The sequence below is a fragment of the Condylura cristata genome, unplaced genomic scaffold (genome assembly GCF_000260355.1).
Source record: "Condylura cristata isolate star-nosed mole 26May11 unplaced genomic scaffold, ConCri1.0 scaffold00019, whole genome shotgun sequence".
Taxonomy (NCBI): Eukaryota; Metazoa; Chordata; class Mammalia; order Eulipotyphla; family Talpidae; genus Condylura; species Condylura cristata.
In genome coordinates this window covers 11,062,660-11,077,159 of record NW_004567120.1, presented here as the reverse complement: position 1 = coordinate 11,077,159, position 14,500 = coordinate 11,062,660, and positions in this window count along the sequence as shown.

The window sequence follows — 14,500 nt, the reverse complement described above, 5'->3', positions numbered from 1 at the left end:
TCAGATTTAATATATCTTCCTTAATCAGTTCTGTAAATTGTATGATTTCAAAATTTTGCTCATTTCTACATGGTTATACAATTTTTTTTTTCAAATGTCACTTTTCTTTTTCAAGATTTATTTATTTGTACATACAGAACTGGGGTACAGGCCAGAGGCTCAGGGGCAGCAAGAGATTTCACCAGAGACAGAGCGGGGAGCAGAACAGGCAGATCAATGAAGTACACTGCTGAGGGGAGCAGCGGGCGGGCCAGGAGAGGTCTGCCACACCATGTGGTCTCCTCCGGGGCAGGCGGGAATCGAACTTATGCAACTCATGCGGACGTGGCTTTAGCTTCTCAGTGCTGTGCCCTAACCCGCTGCGCCACCAGGGAGGGCCCTGGTTATACAATTTATTGGCATAATTTTCTGATTTTGTTTTTTAGAGCTTTTTTTTTTTTAATTTGTGAGCCTAGAATTGTCTATTTTGCTTTATTTTTAGGGAATCAGTTCTTGATTCCATTGATCTTTTGTACTATCTTCTTGATTTGTATTTCTGCTCTAATTTTTATTATTTATTTACTTCTATTGGTTTTTGGTCTCACTTGCTCCTTTTTAGTCTCTTTATGTATAAGGTTATATTGTCGAGATTTTTTTCAATATGGGCCTGTATACATATGAACTTCTTTTGTAATCTTGCTTTTGCTGCACCCCATAGACTCTGGTAAGTTGCGTCTTCATTTTATGTTGTTTCCAAATATTTCTGATTTTCTCCTTTGGTTTTTATTATTAACCAAATAGTCATGCAGTAGTATGATATTTAGTCTCTACGTATCGTGGATGTTTTCCATTTTCTTTTTGTGTTGACATCTCTCCTTTTTTTTTAAGTTGTCATTCAATTATAATCAATGTTATAATTCAGAGTGTAAAATGTGTTTACATTAAAAAGATCACTTTAAAATAGATTTGCTTTAATTACACATACCTGTGAACAGCCTATCACCTGATATCTTAAAGTTCTTGTATTTAGTTCAGAAGTGTTAATATTTATGAGAAATAAAAAAAGAAGTTGGGTCATTTAAAAGTCTCTAGTTAAAAAATAACACGTTGATTAGTTAATAGATAATGTTGAATCATTCTTTTTATGTATTTAAAATTAAAATTTCTAATTTAGTATATTTTCTGATACTATTTTTTATGTCCTAGGATGTGATCTTTTCTTGAGAATGTTCCATGTGTACTTAAGCAGAATGTCTATTCATTTCTAATGGGATGGAAAATTCTGTAAATCCATCTGGTCCAACATTGCAAATAAGGCCAGTAATTCTTTGTGAATTTTCTGTCTGAATGACCTATCCACTTTTTGTCAATGCTGTGTTGAGATCTCTGACAATAATTGCATTTTTGTTGGTATAATGTTTTAGGTGTGCTAATGGTTGCATTATATAACTTGCTGCTCCTATGTCAGATACATAAATATTAATAATAGTTATATTGTCACCCTGAATTATACTCTTAATCATTACACTGTGTTCATCTGTCCTGATTACATTTTTTTTGAAAGTCTAGTTTATCTGATAGAAGAATAGGATGTATGACCTTCTTCCAACCTTTTACTTTTAGCACACTTTTTTCTTTTTGTTTTTAATGGGCCTCTGACTAAATGTATGACTGCAACTTTTTCACTCATTATGTCAGTCTCTGACTTTTACTTTGTGATTTCAGCCCATTCACATTTAGGGTGATTATTAATATGAGCTGTTTATTATCACTCATCTTGTTTTTGATTGTTTTAGTTTCCTTTTATTTCTTTTTCTGTTTGTTTTTCTTTGCTCCTTTGGGTGGTCCTCCCTAGCGATTCTATTGATTTCTTTGTTTCTTTGTTTGTGGGTCTCTATTCTGGATTATTGGTTAGTGGGTACCATGGAGGTTTTGTTTAAATTACTATGTATAAAGCCCTTTATGTGTCTGTGTCTACTCTCTGACATTTGACTACTGGTTCTGTTTTTTCCTTCCCTTTAGTATTTTGTTGCCCACTCATGGTATTCTTATTCATGCTTCTCTTTTTGTATTCTTATTGTCTTTTTGCTCAGGATTTTGTGATTCACTCTTTCCTTTTATTATAGAAAATCTTTCAACAATTCTTGTAGGATAGGCCTATTTTTGTTAAATGCCTTTCATGTCTGTTTTTCTGAGAAATCCTTTATTTCACTTTGATACTTGAAAGATAATTTTGCATGATAGAGTATTCTTAACCAGCAGTTTTTGTTTTTTAGGATTGTGAATACTTCCTTCAAATCTTTTCTTGCCTGCAGTGTGTCTGCTGTGAAATCTAAGGTAAAAATAATTTGAGTACTTTTTTTCTAGCATTTTTTCCCTTAACCTTTTATTTTTGATAGTTTAACAATGATGTATCTTGGTGTAGGTAGTTATGCATTTAAAAACTTTGTTGTTCTCCTCTTCCTGGACATCAATATTTAAATTGCTCCTTAGCTTTGGGAGATTCTCAGTTATTATTTCTTTGAATAGAGCCTCTGCTTCCTTCTCTCTCTCTGTACATTCTGGGATTGAAATTATTTTTAAGTTTTCTGATTGGACCTTATAATTCTTGTAGCGTATTCCTATTTTTCCTTTGTCTCTTTTATCTATTGCTAAGTGAGTGGTTTGTTCATTTGAGTTTTCTACTTCTTTAATTCTTTCTTCTGCTAGTTTAATGCTATTTAAAGTGCTTTCTAAATTTGTCTGCTTTTAATTCAAAGTGTATTTATGTGATCTTTAAATTTTTTTCATTCTCTTTGGTGAAGTACTCTTCCCCCGTCCCCATTTCCTTTCTAAGATTCTGCACCTGCCTATCTGCATTTGACAGACCTTTCAGTACCTATTTAACATCTTTAATATTGTTGTTTTTCAGGTTTTTGTCTGATAAGTCCTCTATTTCTGTATTCTTTATATTTGCCCCAAAATTTCTGTTCTGTTCTTCTCATTTTGCTTTTCCATCTTGTGTTCAGATATTCCTTGCTTCCCAGGCAAGTGTTACCTTATTTGCTTGTTGTTTTTTTCTTTTTGTGATTGAGGTGCTGGGGGATTTAGTTTTGTTTGCTTTCCATCTTTGTTTACGTTGGTGTGTGATGGGGGCAGGAAGGTAGTCTGCACTGTGTGTATTCCATCTCAGTTTGAAAAGTGACATTGATCACCTATATTTCCGCTCATTTGTCTCCACAGCAATGTGGAGTGTTCAGTGTTTTGTTTTGTCTTAAATTCCCACCTTTCCTCTCTGTTGCTCCTTTTTGATGTGGGCCATGATCTATAAAACTTGAGTCTCCTGGTGGGAAGAGCTAGTGTCTAACCAAGGCCCATGCTCCTGGACTAAGTTGGGCTTGGCAGGCAGGTGAATTGTATGGCACATGAATTGTGTGTGTGTGTGTGCCCCATTGTTGCTATGGCCTCCAACAATGGCTGTTGCCACCCCTACCCCACCACTGTTTTGCCACTTCTGTGGGACTGCAAGTTCTGCAAACCTGTCATTACTTTCCCAAAGTGTTCATGACTTGTCTTTCTTGTTGGGCCTGCTATGGAGCCCAGCCTGGATCAATCTGATCTCTGTTTGATCTCTTCTGGGAGGGGTTGGTGGGGGGCTCCCTGTGACTTTGGACTTCTCCATCCTGTTTGGGGGTCTGCACCTCAAAAGTTCTTGTTGCCCCAGGGTTAGGTATGCACTCACAATTAAGTAAAGTTCTCTAGGAAATTTAACTGTGTCCTGGGATGTCTCATTGTGATGTGAATGGCTGACACCCAGTCCATTCTGCTGGCTGGGATATCTACTCTCTCAAATGTACTCTCCTTCCCCTTCCCTTCCACTCCTTCCCTTCCACTCCTTCCCCTCAACAGCCAGCAATGTTCATTTGATATCTCTGTGGAAGAGTCTATTGTGGGAATCTCTAGGTCTTCCTTTGAGCAAATAGTTGTTTTTAGATGAGAATGTGAGCCTAAAACTTCTCTAATCTCCCACGTTGTGGGTGATATGGTTGATTTCTTGTTTTATACCAATGTTACAGAGAAGATACCTGAAATGATCAATCTTTGTGCATTTATTGATTTTTGTTTTATTATACAACACGTGGTGTATCCTTGAGAATGTTCCAATTGCACTTTGAAGAATGTATGCTGAACTTGTTTGAACTGTAGTGCCCTTTAAATGTCTATTAAGGCTATCTGTTTTAATCCCTCATTTAAGACTGTTGTTTCCTTGTTGATTTTCTGTCTGGTTAATCTGTCCATAGGGTGTTGAAGTATCCTGATATTTTTCTGTTGCTGTCAATGTCTATTTTTAAATTTGTTAATAATCTTTTTATATAGTATGATGTTCTGTCATTTTCTGTATATACATTGATGAGTGTTATGTCTTTCTGATATATTTACTCCTTAATCATTTTATAATCCACCCCTTTCTCTTGTTGCCTTTTTTAGTTTGAAAAACTCTGCTTTTTTTTTTAAGATTTATTTATTTATACATACAGAACTGGGGTATAGGCCAGAGGTGCAGGGGTGGTGAGAGAATTCACCAGAGACAGAGAGGGGAGCAGAACAGGCAGATTGACAAAGTCCACTGTTGAGGGGAACAGTGGGTGGGTCTGGAGAGGTCTGCCCCTCCATGTGGGTCACCTCTGGGGCTGGGGGTTGAACTTGTACTGAAGCAGCTGCAGCTAGCTTGCAGTGCTGTCCTTTTTAACCTGCTGCGCCACCAGGCAGGACTGAAAATTCTGTTTTTAACTTCCCTTACTTCTTATGGTATCATTTTCTTGTAGAATTGTTTTCCAACTTTTCACTTTGATCCCATGTTTACCTTTGGAATTCAGATATATCTCCTAGTGACAGAAGCTAAGTTGTGTTTTATTTTCTGATCTAACCATCTACTTTGTGCCTTTTGATTGGTGAGTGTGTTTTACGTTCATTGGCTGATTATTGACATATGAGTACTTGCTACCACCATTTTGTCCTTTACCTTTTATTTTTGATCAATCTAGTTTTTTGTTAAGACCTAATTTTGATTTCATTAATTTTCTTTAGTGTTTTACTTTACTCTATTTCCATTTCAATCTTTGTTATTTACTACCATTTGTTATATTTGGGTTTAGTTTTCTCTTATTTTCAATTTTCTTAAGGTCTAAATTTATGTCATTTATTTAATACATATTCTAAATGCAATAATTTACAGTTATAATTTTCTTCGGATCCCTTAGCAACATCCCTTAAACTTTGGTGGGTATGTTTTTTTGCATTCAATTATCTCAAAGTATTTTCCAATTTCCCTGTGGTTTCTTCTTGGAATTGTTTTCTATTTAGGAGTGTATTTTTAAATGTTCAAATAAATGGATTGTTCAACTTTTCTTCTGTTGACTTATAATGCGATTCAGTTGTAGTGTAATAATACACTTTTTTATTTCTGAATTTATTGAGAACTGCTTTGTCACTGTATTTTTGGTTTTCTTGGAGAATGTTATATGTATACTTAACAGTCTATATTCTTTTGCTTTGTGGAGTATTCTGTTTAATTCAAATCTGTTAGTGAAATCTGTATTTTCCAGTTTAGTTAAAGTATGTTTCAATTACAAGTTTCTGTCTTGTTCATTTATGTAAATTATATCTCTTATTGGTATTCTTTATTTGTTGAAACAGTTTTTCATTATTATTCCTTAATTATTTTTCTTGTTATCCTGAAGCTCTTTAAGCATGCTTTAGATAGTCGATTTAAAGATCACAGCTTCATATATACTATATCTTGGGTTTCTAGAACAGGTCCATTGACTGTTTTACTAAACCTGGGTATACACCTTAATTCTCTTTTTTCTTTCCATGTCTCATTACTTTTTAGGCATTTAAAATATATAATATGATAACTCGGGGAATCTGATTTATCCTTGCTCCAAAATTTGTTGTTGTTTTTGGTTTTTATTATTTTGTTTATTTAGTGTCCTGAGGAAATTATTTAAAGTCACTATTTTTGTCATATATGACTACTGAGGTTGTTTTCTGGTTATCTGTGTTATCAATTGATGACTTCACAGAGATTCTCTTGTGTGCTTTGAACCTATTTATCGCCCTACCTTTGCCAGGAGACTCAGTATATGTTTGGAGTTATGCTTTCTACTTTCACAGAATCTTAATGTCAGACAGATAAGAAGTATTAGGACCCTCTCATGTCTTTTTGATTTTACACATAGCCTTGAACATGTATGTGGCTTTCTAGATTCATAGAACTATATTGGAGGTTTATCAGAGTCCCGTGCGAACAATTCACTCCCAATTTATCTTTTTTAGTTTCTTTTTGTCACACTTTTGTTAACTTTAACTGATGTTGCCACCTCAGGCAGCTGCAATGTTAAAAAATTGCTACTGATTATTCCTAACAAATATTCCAGGGGTAGGACTGTTTGCACATATTAAACCCTGAGTCAGATCAAGTAAAGATAAGCCTTCAAAATGGGACTTTTCAAGGAGTCTTCAGAAAGGTCAAATTGTGACAATTATTTTGGGGTAGGGCTTTTATGGCTCCAAACTATTCTTCCCCCCTCCTGTGTTTGTTATGCTTTTGGTTTCCATAGCTACATTTATTGTGAGTCTGTCAGCTTTTAAAGAGAATTCTTTCCAAGCAGAGCTGGTGAGAATGGAAATACAACAAGTTGAAATAGCCTAAAACTGACTGTTCTTAGAGATATGCAGCCACTTTTCTTGAATAAATATTCTGTGAATTAGTGCAAGCCTGTTGTTAATTTCCAGTGCTCTGATAAAAAGTTGATAATTTTTACAAGGTTCCTGTGCTTTTATACAAGAGCAGGTTTTCCCGAGTTTTTACTCCACCATACCAGAAATGTTCTTTCAGGAAGGTCAACTTCATTTGTTAGAATTCAAATAAAGTACCCTTAAGGTGTCATGGTGGGTTGCAGTATCATAGATTTTGAAATTAGACACACTGTAGATTAAATCTTGGCTCATTTACTCGCTTGTTATATGATCTAAGGCAAGTGATTAAGTCTCTGCATCTCAATTTTCTTATTTATTCAGTGAACATGATAATGCCTATCTCATAGGATTGTTGCAAGTATTAAATGAAATGATGGAATTGAAAGCTTTTTGTACACAGAAAGTATAGGATGCATGGTAAATTTTCTGTTCACTTTTCTGCTTAACTACAAACTCGGTGATTTCAATCTCAGTATGTTGTTATGCTTCATGTTGGAGTCACCCAATTTATTTGACATGAAAAAAAATGTGTAATAGTGGTGTTAGGATGCTAATCCAGTGGGTGCCACCCCATTAGCTATCACCTTTTTTTTTTTTTTAAAGATTTGTTTATTTGTGCATACAGAACTGGGGTACAGGCCAGAGGATCAGGGGCGGTGAGAGGCTTCACCAGAGACAGAGTGGGGAACAGAACAGGCAGATCGAGGAAATACACTGCTGAGGGGAGCAGCGGGCGGGTCAGGAGAGGTCTGCCACACCATGTGGTCACCTCCGGGGCAGGCGGGGATCGAACTCATGCGGAAGTGGCTTTAGATTCTCAGTGCTGTGCTTTAACCCGCTGCGCCACCAGGGAGGGACTAGCTATCACCTTTTAACGACAGGTTCATTTGCGATGTGCTTCCGTACTTGGTTGTTGCATTACAACTCTATTTTCATTTGTGCCTCCCAGCATTCAGTTGGCTTTTTTAACAGCAACACTACATTGTTGACTCATCTTCAGCCTCTATTTATCACCATGCCCCATAGATCTTTTTTAGCCCCACTCATACATAGCCACTTATTTCTCTTATTTATTATTTATTTATTGTTAGATTTATATAGTGCTTTCCAACCTAAAAGCTTAAGGCACTGTACAGAGAACTTAAAAACATGACCCATCAAACATTATACATCTAAAATAAAATTGAAAATGGGGAAAGTCGACAAGCAAACAGGAATGGAAAACCTGAGGGATAATGAATGATCAGGAGAAAGGGAAGACGTGTATATTGGGCAATTCATTTCCTCTTTTGGAAGGCCATTCTGAGAACTTCTCCCTGACAATTGTTTAAAAAAAAATAGGCCTCTGATCTAGTCTCAAGTAAATAGCATTAGTCTCAGGATAACTTTCTGTCTTGGTAGAGGAGCATGCTAATGAAGTGTGAACAGTTAGTGGGAAAGCTATATCTTGCATGGATAGGCTTGTATTCCATGCTTGATAATGACAGACAGTGATAAAAAGAAACGGGTACCTCATAGGCTGTAAGTCACTAAGATCCTCTGACTGATGTAAGTTACAGTTGGGATAAAGTCATAAGGAAGGATGATATTATATTAGTGCTTTAGCTTGTCATACCTCAAACTCTAGCATCCATGGTACAGTTTCAGTTTATAAGCACATGTCTAATGAGCTTGGTGTTTAGAGGGCAGCAGGTCCTTCAATAATATTTCATTCAATGTTGTTTTTTATATTGAAGAGGGTAAGAAATGATTCTTGGTTGGGGCCACACTCTGTGTGGAGTTTGCACATTTTCCCATATGTGTGTGGAATTTCTCTGGGTACTCTGGCATCTTCTTACATTCTAAAGCTGTGCAGCTTAGGTTAGCGGCTGTATAAAAATTGTCCTAGTCTGAGTGTGAGTACATGTGTGAGTGTACTTTGCAATGGAAAAACACCTTGTACAGGGTTGGTTTCCACTTTGCACCCTAATCTGCCAGAATATGCTCCCAGTAATCATGACCATAGGTAAGAATAATGGGGTGGGGAAACAAATGAATGAACAAATACAAATTATTGCATAATAATGGAAGTGTCTGAATTTTTTTTTTCTGCAGGATCACAGAAGTGTGATTCAGAGGTATAGCATATATATTATGTACATGTATATGTAATGTATGTATGTGTGTATATATATATGTGTGTGTGTGTATATATATATATATATTTTTTTTTTAAAGATTTATTTGTGCATACAGAGCTGGTGTACAGGCCAGAGGTGCAGGGGCAGTGAGAGGATTCACCAGCGACAGAGTGGGGAGCAAAACAGGCTGACTCATCAAAGTCACTGCTGAGGGGAGCAGCGGGTGGGTCAGGAGAGGTCTGTCGCGCCATGTGGATCATCTCCAGGCTGGCGGGGATCACACTTATGTGGAAGTAGCTTTAGCTTCTTAGTGCTATGCTTTAACCCGCTGTGCCACCAGGGAGGGCTCATAAAACTGTAATATTTTAATGACCATAGTGTGCTAAAGAAAAACTCTTCTTTTATCAATTAGGTTATGGCTAAATAATTGATTTCTTCACATGCTGTTTTCTTAAGTTATAGTTTTTGTGAGCCTGTTGAATTTAAATGAGGACTTACTGCACAGATGTGGCTTGATGAAGTATATTAGAGGGCATGTATGAATTGGTATTGACCTAATGCTTCCTACATTGATTTGCTGAGAAAATAACACTGAGATCACCAACAAGACTATTTTTTTATGAGCTGTGTTTTATATATCCCCCACACATATAACTTTCCCTCTAGTGCATTAAAGTGTGGTTTATGTGATCAGAGTTTATTATTCATTTTTGTTATTTTGATTACCATTAATATTTATCCCAGAGGGGCTAAAATCAGCTCAGATAATTCACTGGCTCATTAGCAGATTAGAGAAGAAGCATTTGGAATTAATTTTTCCTGTGTCCTGTTACCATGAGCGTCGGCATGTTGACTGACTTTTTTTTACCATCTCACAATGATTTGGGGGCTCCAGATTTTTACCAATTACTTCATTAAAGTGCAACTGGGGTGAGATTATTTTTTGTGTGAATTTCACTTAAAAGAGATGTCTCAAGAGACAGTTCAGAAAAGACAGACCAAATTCATTTTCAAAAACTAAACATATTTTCCACAAGGCTTCTACTGTGACAAAAATCCCTGGATAAGGATCTTTATCTGTGTAGTCTTGGATCGAAGCCTATTTCTGTTTTCTCTCTGCTGGATCCCAGCACTCTATTATGCTCTCTGTAGCATCCCATCTCTTTAGGCCCTGGGAATTTGGTTACATTCCCAAAGGGCATCCAGCTCAGAGACAATCATGGCAGCTGTAATTGTGTATCAAAGGTGTGGCTGTTCTCCTGAATTTGGAATGTGATTCTTTTTATCACGGAATTTGACAATGCCTTGTATACTACTTTAATGTTATCCCAAAATTTCTATAATGTTTAATATAGTACTTATTAAATATTTTGATAAGTCAAGAGTTTTTTCTTTTTCCTTTTCTCCAACAGAATGAAATGAAATAGTTCATCTTGCAGATACAGGATACATGTTACATGGTACTGAGTGAAAACTGATTGCTTGAATATCTGCAATAAGCAACTTTTATACTAATAATTTCATGCTGTCTGTCATATATCTTTTAGGAGTGCACTGATGTGGTTTTAGAGCTAAGTGAAAAATAAAATCAGTTCTTCAAGATTTATTTGTAAGTTGTAAGTATATTATGATCTAATATTACAAATCGTTTTAGAAAATCTGTTTTCTGACACTTTTTACAGTCCAAAGCTTTTATCTTTCTCTATTTCTCATCATTGATTTGAAAGTAACAATTTCCTTAGAATGTTCTTTCCCATTTTTGTTAGTTTTTTCCTTGCCTTGATTGATTTCATTTTGGTCTGCTCTAATTGTGTTCAGGTGTAAGATGTCAGACTGCTGCAATAAACCAGGTTGGAGAGCTGGGAGTGGAGTGGTAATATTCTAAGCTAGATTCTAATAAAATTTTTTTCTAATTATTTTTCCATGTCCTGGAGTCATATAATGTGCTACCTAGGTATTTTGCTGAGTGTTCTACAAAGCTCAAGCTGAGTATTGAATAAAATTCTAAAAGGCCAACCTTTTAGACTATGGAAAGAGGAACAGACTGTGGAGAGACAGACATTATCTTTTACTTTTTTTTTTCTCCCAAAGCAGATTACAACCCTTATACACAGAAATGCTATTTGATTGAAACAAGCAGGCAATAATGAAAAATGCCTCCTAGTTTGGTAAATGAAAATGTAATTGCAGCTGACATATCCTTACCCCATCAGCCTAATTAAAAAAAAAAAGGTAATTATATTTCTATTTTTTTCTATCAACATATTCACATTTATTCTGTCCTCTGGTTCACAGGAAAAACAGTTTCTAATATTTGTCACAGAGGGTTTGAGTTTTAAATGACATCTAGCTAAGCAGAACTTAAGGTGCGTTTCCTAATTCTTACTAAAATTTTAATAAAGAAGAAAACTAAAATGAGTTCGTAGTAATTTGCAAAACTAAGGCTGATAAATGAAAGTAAAGTGAAGTTCTAGTGTCTTTAAGGGCAAAGAAGCTGGTGTTCAATCTCAGAGTTTCTGAACCAGCAGTCCTAGTCATTTAAACAAAGGCATAAAGCAGAAAGACATTTTTTCTGCACCTTTATTGTCTTGACACAATGGTCCAAGGTTACCAATTAGACCTCTCTCTCTAGACTTTTGCCCAGCTGCTTTTAAAGAGTAAATGAAACAATTTATAAAAAAATTATAGGGGCTTATTGAAAAATTTAAATAATGTAGTACAAATAAGAAACTCCAAGTAATCACAAATCTCAAGGCCAGCTATAACCACTAGTATTCAGTGAACACTTTTCCAGACATCTAAGTAAATATATGCATAGATCTTAAGAGAAAATTTTAAATAAATGATATATATATCATTTAGGTAAAATTTTTATAATATATATATATATATATATGTTGTAGCCTTTCTTTTTCTTCAGTAATACGTTATAGAATAGATATACTTCTATATCAACAAATAAAATGTGTACCAACACTTTAAACTTTAAATTACTGAATAGGGTAGTATAAGTCAGCTTTTGACTCATCATATTCTGTTACTTTGTTTGTTCTTGTTCTTCTATTCCAATTTTTCCCTTTTTCTCTTTTTCTTCTTCCTTCTTTCCTCTGTGCAACTCAGTTTTTCTTTTCTCTCTTTTGTTTTTTCATTCTTTGTCCCTTTCTTCATTCCTTCCTCCCTCCTTCAGCTGTCCCCTTCCCTCTATCCCCCCTCCTTCCCTTAGTTCTAGTCCATGCACTCTCACTCATCTTTCCTTCAACGAGATGGTGCTTTCTGGGTAAGACCGGTCTTACCATGGCCACTTTGGTTTAAATTTTCACCTTAGCTAAGGGATACTGGATACTATGGTGCTGATGTAAACTAATGCAGAGAAACAATGGAAAAGTCACCTTCTTTGTCAGTAAAACTACAAAAGCCTTATTTTCACAAACATTAGAGACTATTCTTAGCTGTTAAAAAACATGAAAGCATCTGGATAGGGAAGCTAATTCAGTTAACGCCTGTGTTTTTATTGACTTGTAAATAATTTTCAGTTAAACGTCTTCACATGTTTCTATTGCATTATTGAGAAGTGGACTAAAACATACATATTAACAAATAGTAGCTTAAGTTGAAATTTTTCACTTTATTTTCTGAGTATAGAGGAGAGATTTTTTTCCTCCTTGGCTGATTTTAGCTTAATGCATTTATTTGGGTAGGTTATAAACATAGAAATCTGTTATGTAATACACATTAGAATATTGTACATAGTATTAGGGAAACAAGAGTGCTGGAGACTGTAATATCCCAACACATTTGCTTGTCTAAGGAGAGTCGCTGTTTCTCAGCTTTAGTGATTACTAAATAAGAATTGAAAAATATTGTTAACAGGTTTTCTGATTTTTCAATCAGCTAGAAATACAGATTCATCACTTTACTCTTGAATTGTGATTGTTGACAAAAACTGACCAAAATGTATGTGTGTTCTGAGGAAGGGCACATGGGATTGAAATTTTTGACTTCTGATTTAGTCATCCCTTCTTTATTGACTGAGTTATTTTGTTTGTTTTTTGGAAGGCAAATATGGCACCTAAACAGTGCCCCTATTTAGTAGCAGGGAAGGGTAGAGAAAATTCTATTATGTCTATATTATACTATATTTTATTTCGAAGGTTCATCTTTGGATAAATTCCCTTTATATAAAATTTGTTGCCTCCACCAAATTGCCCATGCCCATTCAAATCTGCCTCTGTGGCTCATCTACTACACTTTTTCTACTATTCCCTCTGGTGACCATTATGTTCTTTTTTGCTGAGTTCAAATTCTTTTTTATTCTATTTGTATGGAAATGCTTATTGGTATTTACATTCCACAGATGAGTGAAACTATGACATCTGTGTTCATCCTTTTCAAGGCTGTGTGATATTCCACAAATATGTGCTTTACAGTTTCTCTGCCCATTCATCTGTTGAAAGGGCCTTCAGTTGGTTCCATGATTTGGCAGTTGTAAACAGTGCTGCAGTATACATAGATGTAGATATACTTTTTGTGTTAAATTTTTCAGTTCATTTGGATAAACACATAAAGAGTGGTATTGTTGGGTTAAATGGCCGTACCATTTTTATTTTCTTGAGACATCTCCATAGCATTTTTCACAGGAGACATACCACCTTGCATTCACACCAACAGTGACAAAGGTGCCCTTTTCACCATATCCTAACCAACATTTGTTAATTCTGTTGGGTTTTGTATGGGCCATTCTCATAGGGTGAGGATGTATCTCAGTGTAGTTTAGTCTGCATTTCTTTTACAACAAGTGACAAACATTTTTTCAAATGTCTGTAGGCCATCTCAATGTCTTTTTTAGAATCATGTCTATTGAGGCCCTTTGCCCATTTCTAAAAAGATTTATTTATTTGTTTGTTTGTTTATTTATTTATGCATGCAGACCTGGGGTATAGGCCAGGGGTGTAGAGGTGGTGAGAGGATTTACCAGAGACAGAGTGGGGAGCAGAACAGGCCAACTAATGAAGTACATTGCTGAGGGTAGCAGTAGGCAGGTCACCTCCCTGGCCAGGAATAGAACTCATGCTGAAGTGGCTTTAGCTTCTTAGTGCTGTGCTTAAACTGGCTGCACCACCATTTTTTAATTGGATCATTTATTTGTTGTTAGATTGTATAAGTATTTGTAAATTTAGGAAATTAACCCTTTATCAGATGTATGGTATGCATATATTTTTTCCCATTCTGTAGGTTCCCTTTTTTGTTTTGTGATGGCTTCTTTTGAACTTCAGTGGCATTTGAGTACTGCTCATTAATTTTGCTTTTGTTTTCCTTGCTATTGGAATTCTATTCCTAAATATAACTTTGTGGTAGATGTCCTGTATTATGTCCCCCACATTTCCTTTCAAACACTTTATGGTTTTGGTTCTTAGTGTCCAAAAATCTTCAATATATATTTTTTAAAGATTTATTTATTTATTTATTCATTCATACAGAACTGGGGTACAGGCCAGAGGTGCAGGGGCGGTGAGAGGCTTCACCAGAGACAGAGTGGGGAGCTTATAGAATAGATATACTTCTATGTCAACAAATAAAATGTGTACCAACACTTTAAACTTTAAATTACTGAATAGGGTAGTATAAGTCAGCTTTTGACTCATCATATTCTGTTACTTTGT